Here is a 14,189-nt window from a genome sequence, read left to right on the forward strand (position 1 = left end):
TAGTCACCAGACTATATATCATTCTTCCTGTATAAAATGTTTAAAATTTCCTGTCTCTTGTCTTATTTTGTTTTTTCTCACCCTTTATCTGACAATTTTATATCTTTACTTCTGCCTTAGCCTATTTTCAATTGCTGTTTTATGACATATTATATGCAAAATTATGTAAATAAACTTTGATCCCTTTAGATATTCTGCAAGGCAAATAAGTTATAGGTAGATTTTAATATTCCATCACTTCCTAACTTTATCTCAGACAAAGTGGAATCTTACCACTACAACTATTAATTCTCTAAAACTCCCGGAAATGGATGTCACAGACAAGAAGATGGAGTTTTCTGTGTGTGAGCACTGAAACACTAATTAATGACAATTCAATTGAAGATTTTGTGGGAATGAAAAAAATACTTCTCCTCTGTACCAGTGAGAATTGAAATCCCACTAGTTATGAATTCTCCCATCACTGAGATACAGAGGATGTTCTCTTCACCAGCACAGAAAGGAAAGAAATATTCAGTGTGAGTGTATCCCTTCCAGAAGCTACAGTTTATACACAAAGACAACACTGGGCTTTCATAGCTGTCCAGTAAATCCAGTATAGCATCTCTAAGCACTTTTTCACATTTCACTTCAACTAGATGACAATTATGAAAAGTCTTAGTCTAAATTTGTAAAACATAAAGCAGTTCTCTCTTGCCACAAGTGGAAGTGCTAATGAAAACATATAAACTGGTGATGTGAGATTGCCTGGAACTGTTTACACAGAAAAAAGACATGGCTATTGTATCTGTTTTATATCTTTCTTCACTACATCAACACTCACAATCTGCCTATACACAGACATAAATAAAGAAAAAAAGAAAAAAAAAGGCTGACCTGCATTTTCAAGTGCTACTAATAAGTGAATTTAACTTGAACACCCTGAAAAAAGCTTTTAGCAGCTGCTGGCAACATTATTAGACTACAACTAGATTTATGACTAAGTATGTGGAAAAATCCTATTTGAGTTACAAAGGCAGAGAGAAATAAGATGATTTAAGTCTGAATTAGTTAAGAAGAGTAAATTAGAACAGACTCATCTGAAGTAAATAGGAATTCAGTGGAAAATCATCGCTTACAAGATATACCATTCCATTTTGTATTTTACAGTTATTAGCTACTAGCCAACATAAGAAATCTTATGCATGAAAATGTACTCACCATCATCTATTTTACTCTCCTTAACTGTCATGTCCAATCTATTTCTGTTTTCAATTTTCTTCCACTATTTTTATTTCCAATAGCAATAACTGCATTCTTTAAGTGTATAATGTAGTGTTTAAAGGACTTGCAGTACATAGCATATATTAATTTCAGGCCAGCCCTTTGTAGTTAATATACAGATTGCAGAAGCATATTGCCTGTGTTACCTATGACAACCACAATAAAGAAAATACTTCAGCTAGCAAAGCTATATATATTTCTATATTAAAAAAATATAAGATTCATCAGTAGAAGGATGGACAAATATGTGAAAACTCATGGGCTGACGTAAAGACAATTTAACAGGTAAAGCAACTACTGATACATGCTAGAAAAACCAAGCACAGAATTAACTCATTGTTCTGTGGGCAGGTAGGTGTTCAGCCATCTGCAGGAAAGCAGAGCTGCGTCATGCCTAACAGGGACTTGGAGAAACAAACACCATGATTCTGAATATTCTCCCTTTCTCTTTATTTCTCCCAGCTTTTATTGCTAGGTCTTTTGGGGTCAGCTGTCCCATCTGTGTCCCCTCTCAAATTCTGCACCCTCAGCCTACTCACCAGCAGGATGGGAAGCAGAAAAAGTCCACTAAGAAGAAAATTAAATCTATTCCAGCCCAAATCAACATAAGGGTTTTAAATTGAACTTAAAGCCTTTTTGAAACAGAGACTTTTATTGTTGTCTTTGAAACAAAAGAGTAATCTTAAAAGTTTCCAAGCAGGTTGCACCCTACTGTAGCCCATCAGCATTGGTTTAGAGTATCAGACAGATTTCAGCCCAAACACTGGTCCTAAAGAATAAGAGAAGAAAATGAGAAATTTTGCCAATCCATGTATTGCTGTCACTTATGTCAATGACAACAGTGAACTATGAAATCATGTCTCTGAGTTATAATAACAACTTAAATTTACAATTACATTAATTAACCTTTTAGCAGTAATGATCCCCAAAAATATAAAATGATTGTCCATTCTGTAGAACATCTTTAGGTTCTGTAAAAACATTTAGTGAGGTCTAAATCTGTCAAAAAAAGCAAAGCATGGACATGTGACTGCTATTTGTTTTCTCTACCTAGCCATAACATTTCCATACAGACTTCAATGGGATATAAAACATTGGTCATTACAGGCATGCAGTCGGAATATAATTAGTGTAATTTTAGTATCTTCCATATATGATGCTTGTTAGAAAACAAAAAAAAAAAAAGTGAGCAACAAAGAAGAAGTTTATTCTCTTATCTTAAAAGGAGTCTTGATCCTGTTTCAAATAACCAAATCTGTTGAAGTTTTTAATTGCATTTTATTTCCAGTGGTTTTGAGAAATCCAAATTACATGCTACCGTGTAATATTGAGTACTTAGAGAATATATTCAACAATATAATATTGTAATAATAATAAATATATATCTCTGTACAGAGTCTCCTAACAAGACAACTGTGACATGATTGATTTTTCTCCACAGGTTTGTACAAAAAAGTCACATACTCAAGATTTTAGAATGCAAGTGAAGTACTAAAGCAGTGAAAACAAGAAATAAAACCAAGGCCTTACATATATATATATATATAAATATATATATGTATTCCATTAGTTTATTGATATAAAGATCAATGATGCAGATCATGATGCAAGAAAAACCTTTGAATCCAGCAAACAAACAAATAATCAGAGAGCTTTTTTTTCTCTTGACTTATTTCTTACTGAATTAATTTTTCTGCATTTCTCTTAAAACTTTAATAACATAATTTCTGACAGTTGTTATCAAATAATTTGTTAAATGCAAAATGTTTCCTGTATACTTTTGCATTTTTTAACTTTATATGATTGTTCTACTTATTATATGTCCTTTAGTTTCTATTTTAGTGAAAGTATGAACATCTAATTCTAGAAGTCCTTCTATCATAAAGTCTTCTATCAAATTCTAGATATATTATAAAGATTTGTCTGGTTATTTAAAGATTTTCTCCAGACAGAAAATTTGATATTGAATTAGTTTATCTTCACCTTATAAGAAAATGTGAGTTTTTTCCTAAAAAAGCTGATTATGTCTCTTTCACTAGAAATATTTGCTGCATTATTTTACTGCATGACTAGGCATGATTTCGAAATTATAACTGCCAACAGAGAAGAAAATTTTAGTGTCTGATTAGATGACATTAATAGACTATAAGGTTAAAACTTTCTCTTAACTTTTTCAAAAGATTATGATCCTGTATTGGTCCTTGCTTATCCATGTACGTGGGAGGTATGATCACGGAGAGGAATTTTATCAAACCATAATGGTTTATACCTTTGTCAACAGAATGTGAAGTGACATTTTTCTTTGTGCGTTAGAACTGTAAGATTCTAAAAAATTAATTCTGAACTACATTATATATGTTTTTTCATCATATGCATTACCTCTGAATTTTACTTCAAGAGGACAGACTGCATGTTTGAGTTGCAACTTTAGAGTGTCTTTTGTGTTAAATTTAATATAACATGATGGTAATGTCTATTTGTATTTTTTTTGGACCATGAAATTAAAATCATGTCCAGAAGGATATTAGACCAGCAGGATGGGAAAAATGGCAGGGGAAGAAATACATAAAACAGATGTCTCTTCTGAAATATTTCATTCTATCTTCTAAAACATGAAATAAAATTGAAATATCAAATGCTTACAAATGCTGTAGTTTTTTTATATGCTATTGTCTAAATCAGAATGGACTTTGTGTCCACTGAGATTGGAAGAAGCAGATGTGCAACTTTTAACGGGTAATAGGAAACAAAATGGAATTAGACTGTAGTAATAAGTTGAAATATACAAACAAACCCAAAGACAATGAAAAAGGAACCATCTTCACGAATACTGCAAGTCCTGCAGGGAAAAACTTGAAACATTATCAATGTTTTGCAGAACAGACCACCTTTCTAATGAGGAAAATGGCTGTCATTTTGTTAGGACCCCTGGAAACATTGTGAGTACAGCAGCAAAGAGAAGGTTAGTTTTAGTTTTACCTATTGCAGAGTGTCACTTTGGTTTAGAATATTAATTTTCTGTATAAAGTTATATTATTTGGCTATATTTTTTTTAACTGGACTCAAGATAACTGTTTAGCTAGCAATAAATTGCATGTCCATGTACAAAGTGTGTTAAATGCTTGCCTATATAAAATTATAAGTATACAAGGGACATTGACTTTCACTGTGAGAAGGAATTACAAGTAAATAGTTCCATGAACATATCTTCCACAAAGGTTTAAAACATCTCCATTAAAAAATGTAAACTGTCTGGAACTGAGATTAGTCACTCCTGTAAAACGACTTCAAGAGTCTCTTTTTTCCTCTGAGATGTTCCTGATCTTTTTGTTTATTGTTTACTTCCTAGCAGATGCGGTAAATTCATTCTTTGGAAATGATAGGTTGCTGCAATCACAGTTAAATCAGGAGCTTGGAGTCTTTCTTTACTAATCTGATTTTGTATAGAAACAAAATTTATGACATACCCCTGTTTGTATGTCCTTATGATCATTCCCCTCACCAGCAAAAGGAATATTGACCACCTCTGTGAAATGAGTAAAGATCTCAAAGACATTAAATATAGTGCACATTTCCTAAAACTTCATGGAATTTTGCAAAATTTTACTGTTTGCCCCAGTCAACACTTTGTAATAATGTTTAGTACTAATCAGCAATTTTTTTCCCTCCAGTTTATGCATTTAAGCAGAGTATCAATTTTACATCCCACTGTGGTGGTATAACAACAGCAGACAAGGGGAATGGATTCATACTGAAAGAGAGCAGGTTTAAGCACAGATGTTAAGATTTAGCTCTTTTCTGTCAGAGAGGTGAGACACTGGAAGAGATTGCCCAAAAATGTTGTGGATATCCCATTCCTGGAGGTGCTCAAGATGGTCTTTAAGGTCCCTTCTGTCCCTGGACAGGCTATGATTCTAGGATCTGCCTTTGACTGGGCTGCTTCTCAGAGTGAGAAAATTCTCAAGTTTGTTATACTCAGAGGACGACTGACAACAGAGCCCAGGTTGATATCCCCAGTCCTTCAACCATTAAGCAAATGCAAAGACATCTGAAGTGAGTACTTCAGTGAACTCAAGGGGAAATTTCCACAGTCTCTACTTTGCACAGGCTCCATTGGGTCTGTGGGGTCCAAACGTGAATGTACTATGAATGTTGCTGTCATAGACTCTTAAGTACATTAGCTTTGTAAGTAAGTTAGGACTGTAGGTGAGTTATGGTTTTGCTCTCTCTCTCTCTATATATATATAGTAAATTCTATAGAATCTTTTGTTAAATAGTTTAATTTAGGCTATAGATTAAGTACTGTTAAATTTAAGTACTCTTATAACTTTTAGGCTTAAACCATTGATGAAGTCTGAGGACAGGTTTGTCAAGGAGGTCCACTCTGAACCTGGTGACTCAACAGGGGACCTCACTTCTTCCTTTCTACACTTAACCCTTTCCCATCTGTGCCCTTTTTCTATCCCCAGCATGCACACAGATAATTTTATGTTTATTTAAATTGTATATTGATTTATTTTAGATTTTAATCTGATTTGTTTTTTTCTTTGCTTTTACCATCTAGTAAGTAGTAGAGTGGATCTTGTCAATGAAGTTTGCCATACTCTCACTTTTATATTGTACCTGCTTCTGCCAATATCTTTGCTGGACATTCTTTGAATTAAAACATTCGTTCACAGCAACTGTCCAAGAGAGTATCAAGGCTTCTCCAGTCGGTATCAAATCTTTGGTACTGCTCCTGTTTAGAATACTTTAGTGTTGTCTTATTTCTTTTTTAACTTGACACTTTGGTGAAAATCTAAGATTTCTTGCAGGCTTTATTCTTATTAGTAGAAAGATATTCTGTGCCAACTGACAGCCAGTGAATTCCATATTTTTTTATTTTTCCTCTTAAGATGGGTCTGAACAAATAAAGCACTGCATCTTTAGATATGTGTAATACAGCAGTAACCAAAGGAACTCACTTTACTGATAGAATGCATGTTAAGAAAATGCTAAATGTGTAGTTAACACTAAAAAATCCACATGGAATTGTTATTATTAGTTCTGACAAAAGTTAACTTTGCAGGTAAATGACAGAAAACAGACATTCAACTTCCCCTTCCATAACACCCAGCAATTACAGAGATATTTAATTCTGAGGATGGGAATAGCTCAGTCTTTAAATGCTTTTATTTCATCTTACATCACGGAAGAAAATGCAAGTCTTGGCTTTGATTTTAATGAGCACAGATGTGCACCAACTGCAAAGAAATAAATTAGTTGTTTTCCATCTAATACAGATGTTTTACCTTTCTAATTCTGCCACCAAAACAGTTTTCCACCTTGTATGTATCAGAAGTAGATAGAATGAGACTATTATAGAAGCTGATTGTTTCTGAAATGCTGGGATGTAAAAAACCCTCACATATGTCTTACTCACAGCCTGTGATGGTAAAATTTTTTTTAAATGCAACAGAATTTTTTTGGCATAAACTCCAAATAAGCAATAGTATTAATAAAACCAAAATAATATCAGTAATATTTTTGCAACTGGGTATATATTGAGAACTTCTTATACACTACTGGTCATAAAACCATCAAAGCATGGTCCTCTAAAGCATGAGTCAATAAAATTATATTTTCATTACAGGCTCTATTCTGACTTCATAGGATAGTGCTTTCCACTACCTTATTCAGACAATCATCTGAAGATTTTCAACACAAATATTTCTGTTTCTAAAGAGATGATGAATTTTGAATTAATCCTGATCTTCTTGTTTCATATCAGAGAATTAAAAACCCAAATATTTGAAACAAATGTATTAAAAACCATCACTGAGTTTATTTGCAAGCATTTATGATCAGCTTTTCTTTGTCTCATCTGCCTGTTTTGTCTCATTTTTGCTTTGTATAATTTATGCAAAATATATTTTCATTATGTCCATTGCAAAAACTTTAAGATGATTGACTGAGTTATGGTGAATTACTATAAAATATAAAGCCAGTTTTAGTACTGGTAGAGTAGTAAATAGTACATGCCATTTGGTTATAATTTTTGTGTTGAGTGTATCTGTTTACAGACACTTTACTACTCAGTATTCCTTCTTATTTCAGTGCTGACAGTCAGACACAGAATTTGTCCTCTTCTATCTTCTAATTAGATTAACTAAATCTCTCAGAAAAACTGGCAGTGTTCCATACTCTGAGATTTTAATATTAATTCACTATAGGGTGTCCTGCATTATCTTCAGCCCCACTGCTCTGCGCATCTCGTCTCACCTTGGACCATCACTGGAGGTAGCTAATGAAATTTCCTTAAGACTTTCCATCATACCAATGTCATTTTTACTTGTCACTTATTTGAAAACCATTCAACAATTTGATGCCTGATTGCTTCTCTGAATGTGAAGTCCTAGACTGCTGATATAATTAACTTTCTATAAGCCTCTTCAAACACATCTACTTTTCTGGAAGTGTCCGTGTTTTACAAAACAGCCACAAACCCTAAGAGGTGAGCCTTTCTTGAGAAACAAAAGTAGCTAGTTATTACTGTACAGTCCTTGATTTTTATTGCCTTTTGTAAAATTTGAGACACATTTGGATATAAGTTTAGTATTACTCAAATATTGCTATGTTACCTACAGATTTGACATTCTGTAAGATACCAGAGCTATTGTTCTATGTTCATTTGATGTGAAGGTTATTATGAGCTGAATTAGAGACACTACTGTGCTGGGTTTGCATGTGTGTCGAGGCTGTCAGGGGTAGGAGGAAGGTCTCTGGTCTGTGACAGAGAGAGCCAGTTCCAGCTGAGCCGCCGCAGGGCACAGCTGAGCCCCTCAGCCAAGACCGTGGCATCTCAGGGAAAGCACTTTTAAAAAAGATCAGAAAATGCCACACAGACAGAAGGGGAGGGAACACAAAAGCAAGAAACTGTTCTGTGAACACCAATCTCAGAAAATAAAGAGTGGGAGCTGCAGTCTGTGGTGAAATCTCTGGGGGAGGGGACACTTACTCCCATTTACCCTGTGAAGGAGAGAGTTAGAGCTGATATTTCCTTGGAAGGGCACATGGAGGAGATAATACTGCAGCCTGTGGAGTGATTGCACAAAACAACTGCATGCAGAAGCAGTTAGATATCTCCCAAAAGAGATTACCTGTGGAGACCTGACATGGGAGCAGATTTTTCTCCTGAAGAAGCTCACCCAATGGGAAGAACCTGCACCAGAGCAGGATGGCAGAAGAGTGAGACTGTTGTGTTCCAATCATACTGCTCCCTGTCCATTCCTGTGCTGCTTGTGGTGGGGAGAGGATTTGGCAGTAGCAGAATGAAGTGCCTGGGAGAGGGGGGAAGAAAGATGGGGGTTTGATGTTCATCTTTCTTTCATCTTTCTTTCACACTACTCAAACCTGTATTACCTGGCAATAAATTAAACAGAGACTGTCAAGCTGAGACTGCTAAGATATCTCACTACCTTTACCTCAATCCATTTCTCATCCTATTCTCTCCTCCTGCCCCACTAATGAGAGTGAGTGAGCAAGTAGCTAGGTGGGATTTTGACCTTTATGTTTCCAAAACTGTTTTTTGTCAACTGTATAATTACTTGAGTCAAATAGTAATGGCATTAAAAGACAGAGCCTTGATATGTGATCTATCTTCACTGGCTAGTTCCAGATATCTACAATTTAGAAATCTACGTCTGAGCAGGCAATATTAAGTCTCCTTCAAAATCCATAGAAAAAAATGACCATGTTATGATCTACTTTCTCTGATATATTATAGTAATCTTATTTATAGTATGACAAATCACACCATCCTTCTATTGATTTGAAGAAATGTTTGCAAACTCTAAGTAAAATTATAGAGATAGTACTAGACTTTGCATCTCTCAAAATTAGTTTATTTTTTTCAAGTGATTCTATTGAATATTGTCTGATTTGCAGTAAGATATTTTTAAGAAGCATAAAATAATTCTGAATTTTCACAAAGCTCTCCAGATATGAATTTCAGCAGACTTACACTTCTGATTTACTAATATCTGGATTTTCTCTACTGAGATGCCATAAAAGGCTGTTAGATGAAACATGCCTGAAATATGTATGAAGATCAAAATGCTGACACTCTCCATTTGTGGAAATAAAATCATCTAATCATCATGTGCCTTATGTTTGCTATGTACCAAAGTGAGTCTAGATAAAGGAGGCTAGTGATTAAACACGTTAGGTAACATAATGTGAAACCATTCTGACAGCAGTATTGTTCTATGCAGATTTGGCTCACTGCATTATCCCATTAGTTGTACTTATAATTATTGTGACAGTGTAGCTTTAAAATAATATGAAAAACTCAAACAGCTATTTTTAATTTTGAGGAACTTTAAGATACACATCCACAGTCAACTAAATCCTTATGACAGAGGAGTTCATGTTAGGGTAGAGCTACTGAGAAAGAGGTGATGCATATCCCCAGAGAAATGTGAGAGAAACAAACATCAGGCACATCTGTCCAGCCAGAAGTGCACATCTGCAGACCTACGAACACCATGAGAGAGAATTTTGTGGTTGAAGACAAACCTGGCATCAAATTCCTCTATGTCTGTCATCCTGTATTTTTTGGAAAGAACTCTTTCCTGCTTTTCAAGGCAAAGATGTAATCAGACATGCAGTCATACAGAACACAAGTCTACCCCTCACAGATGTTCCCCGGAACTGCCTTCCCTCATATAATTTTTGACAATACAATAAATCTGTCCCTCTTCTTTTAGTTGATGCAATTTAGTGCTATAGCAGAGGTTTCTTTAAGGTGGTGGAATCTATAAAATGTAAATGAAAATGATATTATGGCTACCTCTTGCGTATGATAGCTAGCACTTCACTAACTAAAATGTTGGACCTTAGAAAATGCTTTTTCAACCACTGCTTTTCAGAATTGAAACAATGTTTAGGATCCCACGTCTCAGATACCTCTTTTTTTTTCCAGGAGCATAAGGTAATGCCAGCATTTGCAACCGATCTTTTGACAATTTACTAAATACAGTGTTCTTAAATGACCAAAGAAATTGCACTCAACAAAAAAAAAAAAAAAAAAAAAACAAAAACAAAAAAAAAAACCCCACACCCAAAAAAAACCATAAAATATTTTGATCTCCTTCAAAATTATCTGTTGTCTGCAAAATAATTCAGGATTATATTATCAAAGAATGTTCTCTTATAGCACATGGAGCTACTTATTTTTTAATGATCTCTTCACCTGAAGTTACCATGAATATGAAAATTCCATGTATCTGCTTCACTTCCTTATATGGGCCTTGAAAATATCTTCTTCATTCATCTCAATGTCTACAACTGGAGTCAACACTTCAGTTATGTCATTCTCTGTCTGGAAAGTTTTCCTACACTTACAACTCTTCAGAAAAGTTGAACCAATATTTTTTCCCCTAGCTTCATTCAACTCAGTGTCCCAAAGCCTTACAGATGACAGTGTCACTCTCCTTGAAGCCCTGTAGTACAGTTATAAGAACAAACAGGGGTAAGCTGACTATTCAGCAGTCAGTCTGTCTCAGTTTCCTAATGTAGGTCATGTATCTTGAACTATGCTGCTAAGACTCCCACATGGCCAAGAGACTCCCACAATGTCTCCATGACTATTCTGTTTTCTGGAAAAAAAATGGAGAAAAAGAATGACTTCTTTTACATTAATTACTCAGGATAATTAATCCTTTTTTATGTTTCACTTTAAACATAAACCAGACTGAGAACACAATGTTTATTAGGTTCTTATGTGATCATGAGCAACATGGTGGTTTCCCTAGAAATAAACATGCCAAGTTTGGCCTTTCCTTACTTAAAGGAAAATCTAATATCAGTTTAAAATGTTGAGGAAGGGAAAAAAAACAAACAAACAAACACAAAAAAAACCCCCAAACCAAAAACCACACAAAACCCCCAAAAAAATGTATCAGGGGAGGGGGCAACCCCCCAGAAATTTTGCAAATGAAAGATTTAGCTGAGAAATAGTTCAATTCCTGAAATAAGAAGTAGGTCGAGGCTGAGGCTCTAAAGTTTAACATCTGGTTCAGCATATTATAACAATAAATTCTAGAGAGGATATAAATGCCTAAACTAGCTTCCAAAATTCCAGAAGTTTATCCTACCTTTTGGGTGAAATCTTAATCTGTACAACAACTATAACAACAATTATATATACACATCTTCTTTGCAGCATAGCAACCTCAAAGTATATGAAATTAAAATCAAAAGATAACTTGAATGAAATATAACCCTGTGTCTAGAATTTTTAAAAGTCAATTATTTCTATTTCTCTACAGATAATGGCAGAGATAAGCAGCAATGTAAAAAGTGTACTAGAGAAATGTATACAAGAGCTAAAATTGGGATTAAATAATTGCGGACAATAAAATTTAAAAAACACATGAATATAAAATCTAATTGAATTCAAATAACTTAAAATCTCAACAGTTCAGATGACAGCTCTCTTGAGCTGTACTTTTTTGCATTAAAATTCAAATGACTTCATTTAGCAATGTAATTTTCAGGTGATTAAACTTGTTTGCTTTAGAAAACTGAGTTTGTTGACTGAAGGACACATCTTTAGAGTTTTGTGTTAACTGAATATAATAAAGATGACAGAAACTGTAATCATGAAGGAAGGAAAAAGAAAGAGAGTTTATGATTGACATTGATAGTATTTGGATCTGGAATTAAAATATTTATATCTGTAAACCCTTGTGGCTGGCTAGGTTTTTGTCAGAAGTAAACAGCAGAGTGCAAATTTTTTAATGAATATGAAAAATGGTGCCAGAAATTGTAAAAAATTAGAAACAGAGTAAATAATGTATGATCTAAACTCTCTCTGCTCTGTTTTGTCCCAGTAAATTTCAGGAGTTGCTTACACCTGTTGTCTTATATTTCAGAACTCCTTATTTCCTGCTCTAGATATAAGAAGTATGTATGCCTACAGAACTGATTCCTGTTTTCATAAATCTCTCTGACCCTGTGATGTATGACTGAATTGTGATACTCCTCTTTACTGCTATAGCCAATACAGTAAATACATAGCTGGGCAAACTTGTTTTTCTATGTACTTAAAGTCTCAAAGGTAAAGTCCTTTATTTACCACACCCACATTGTGCAATGCACTTTGTATAGTTCCAGGGAACTATTGAAATAACAAAAGGACATGTACAGAACCTGGTTAGGATTGCAGCTAAGTGAATTCCATTAGAAACCTTTTTGCCTGACTCACATCCTTAATGTACAATTCCTCTGTTGTACACTATTTTCAACATTTATATTTTATGATGACTATGGGTGCTACTAACTTTTGCTCGTAATAAAATATTTAGTCATTCAAGAAGCTGAAGAATTGAAGCAAATAGTTTTCATAGCATGTCACTATTTTTTTATTTTTGGTGGTGAAGACTAATATATATATCTATAAAGTTTCTATTTATGTTTCAGTTGTGGATAAGTGTTGCTTGTGTATGTAGCAAGCAGCAGTAAGTGAGCTGTACTTTTTATTCTACAGATGGAGGGCAGAAAACAGATGAGAAAATAAATACTACATAAATAAAAATAAATAGAAAACACAGCAGTGGTGTATTTTTTACATTTTCTTGCCTCTTGGTTCTTTCTTTTGTGGAAAGTACAGTCACTTTAATGAGCAAGATCAAAGCTTGTAGTAGGGATTTTCTACAATGTTTAAATTCAGTCTAATGATTTAAGACTGAGCAATTATGGTGAGAAGGGGGATTTCAGGGAGTTTCCTTTTAAGGAATTAAACTGCTAAAACTTTCAGAAGAGAAATTTAAAGCACGCAAAAATACAAAATCAGAATGAAATCTGCTGATCGCAACCTTATTTCTAAAGAAGACCATTTAGGCCAGCATCCATGGTTACCATGAATGACAGCTTTTAGACTGCAATGCAGGTATCTTAAAATTATTTTCTAAGTGTAAAGATTAATATTTTTACTTTCATAAGAAAAAGACAGAAATTCTAATAGAACTACTCTTCTGAACTGTTCCTGACCATGTGTAAAATCCCTTGTTCTGTAAGACAAACATGGATCTGCGGTGTCAATTTTTTCAAGCTGTATACCCCTTAGCAAGTTACCATTACAGCATAAAATAACATTTTAATTCAGGGAAATGAGTGCCCTGTCTTTTGGCCAATACTAAAATGATAAGGAAATACAAAAGTTCTTTATCATCTTGTTTGTTCAGTAGCAGAGATTTTGTACCATGTTGCCGCACTTTCAGGTTTACACTAGACTTTCACAATTGCATTGTGTCAGGGACACCATGGAACCTTTCTCTGGACTTGAGTGGTGTGGTCTCAGCTAGAATTGATGATTTTGCAGCCAGTGGTAAAAAAAACTTAGACATGGGTGCATCACAGCAGTGCCTGCATGTAAGCCAGGCATTTAAACAGGATTTATGCATATGTAAGGTAGACGCTCAGGCATTTAAATCAGATGACTCCTAATTAAATGCATTATATGAATCTAATTTTTTTGTTTGTTTGATTTTTTTTTAGTTTGTTTCTGAGAATGAATGAGAAGATTCTGAGCAAGATAGGTAGCATTCCTGTTTGCATTTCTGAGTGTCCCACTTGGAGTATGCACATTCACCATCTATTCACTGTCAGGAAAACATGACCACTGAAGTTTGTAATAAAAGTATTTTTAGGGGAACAAAAGCCTCAAGGAAGTTCATGAACTGCCAACTTAGATATTCTTTATTTTCACACCAGAACTGAAGTACTTAAGGGTTCGTTTTAAAGCTTCACAATCAAGTGACTCTTTAAACTTAGAAGATCCAATTCATTAACTAGCACATATTAAGAGGATTTTTGTTCTCTAAGTGGGTGACCTCTATTAAAGCCTATAAATACTATAATGAAAGAAACAACAGAGGTCGAAC

Source organism: Lonchura striata, chromosome 2 (assembly GCF_046129695.1).
Source record: "Lonchura striata isolate bLonStr1 chromosome 2, bLonStr1.mat, whole genome shotgun sequence".
In the NCBI taxonomy this organism is placed as follows: domain Eukaryota; kingdom Metazoa; phylum Chordata; class Aves; order Passeriformes; family Estrildidae; genus Lonchura; species Lonchura striata.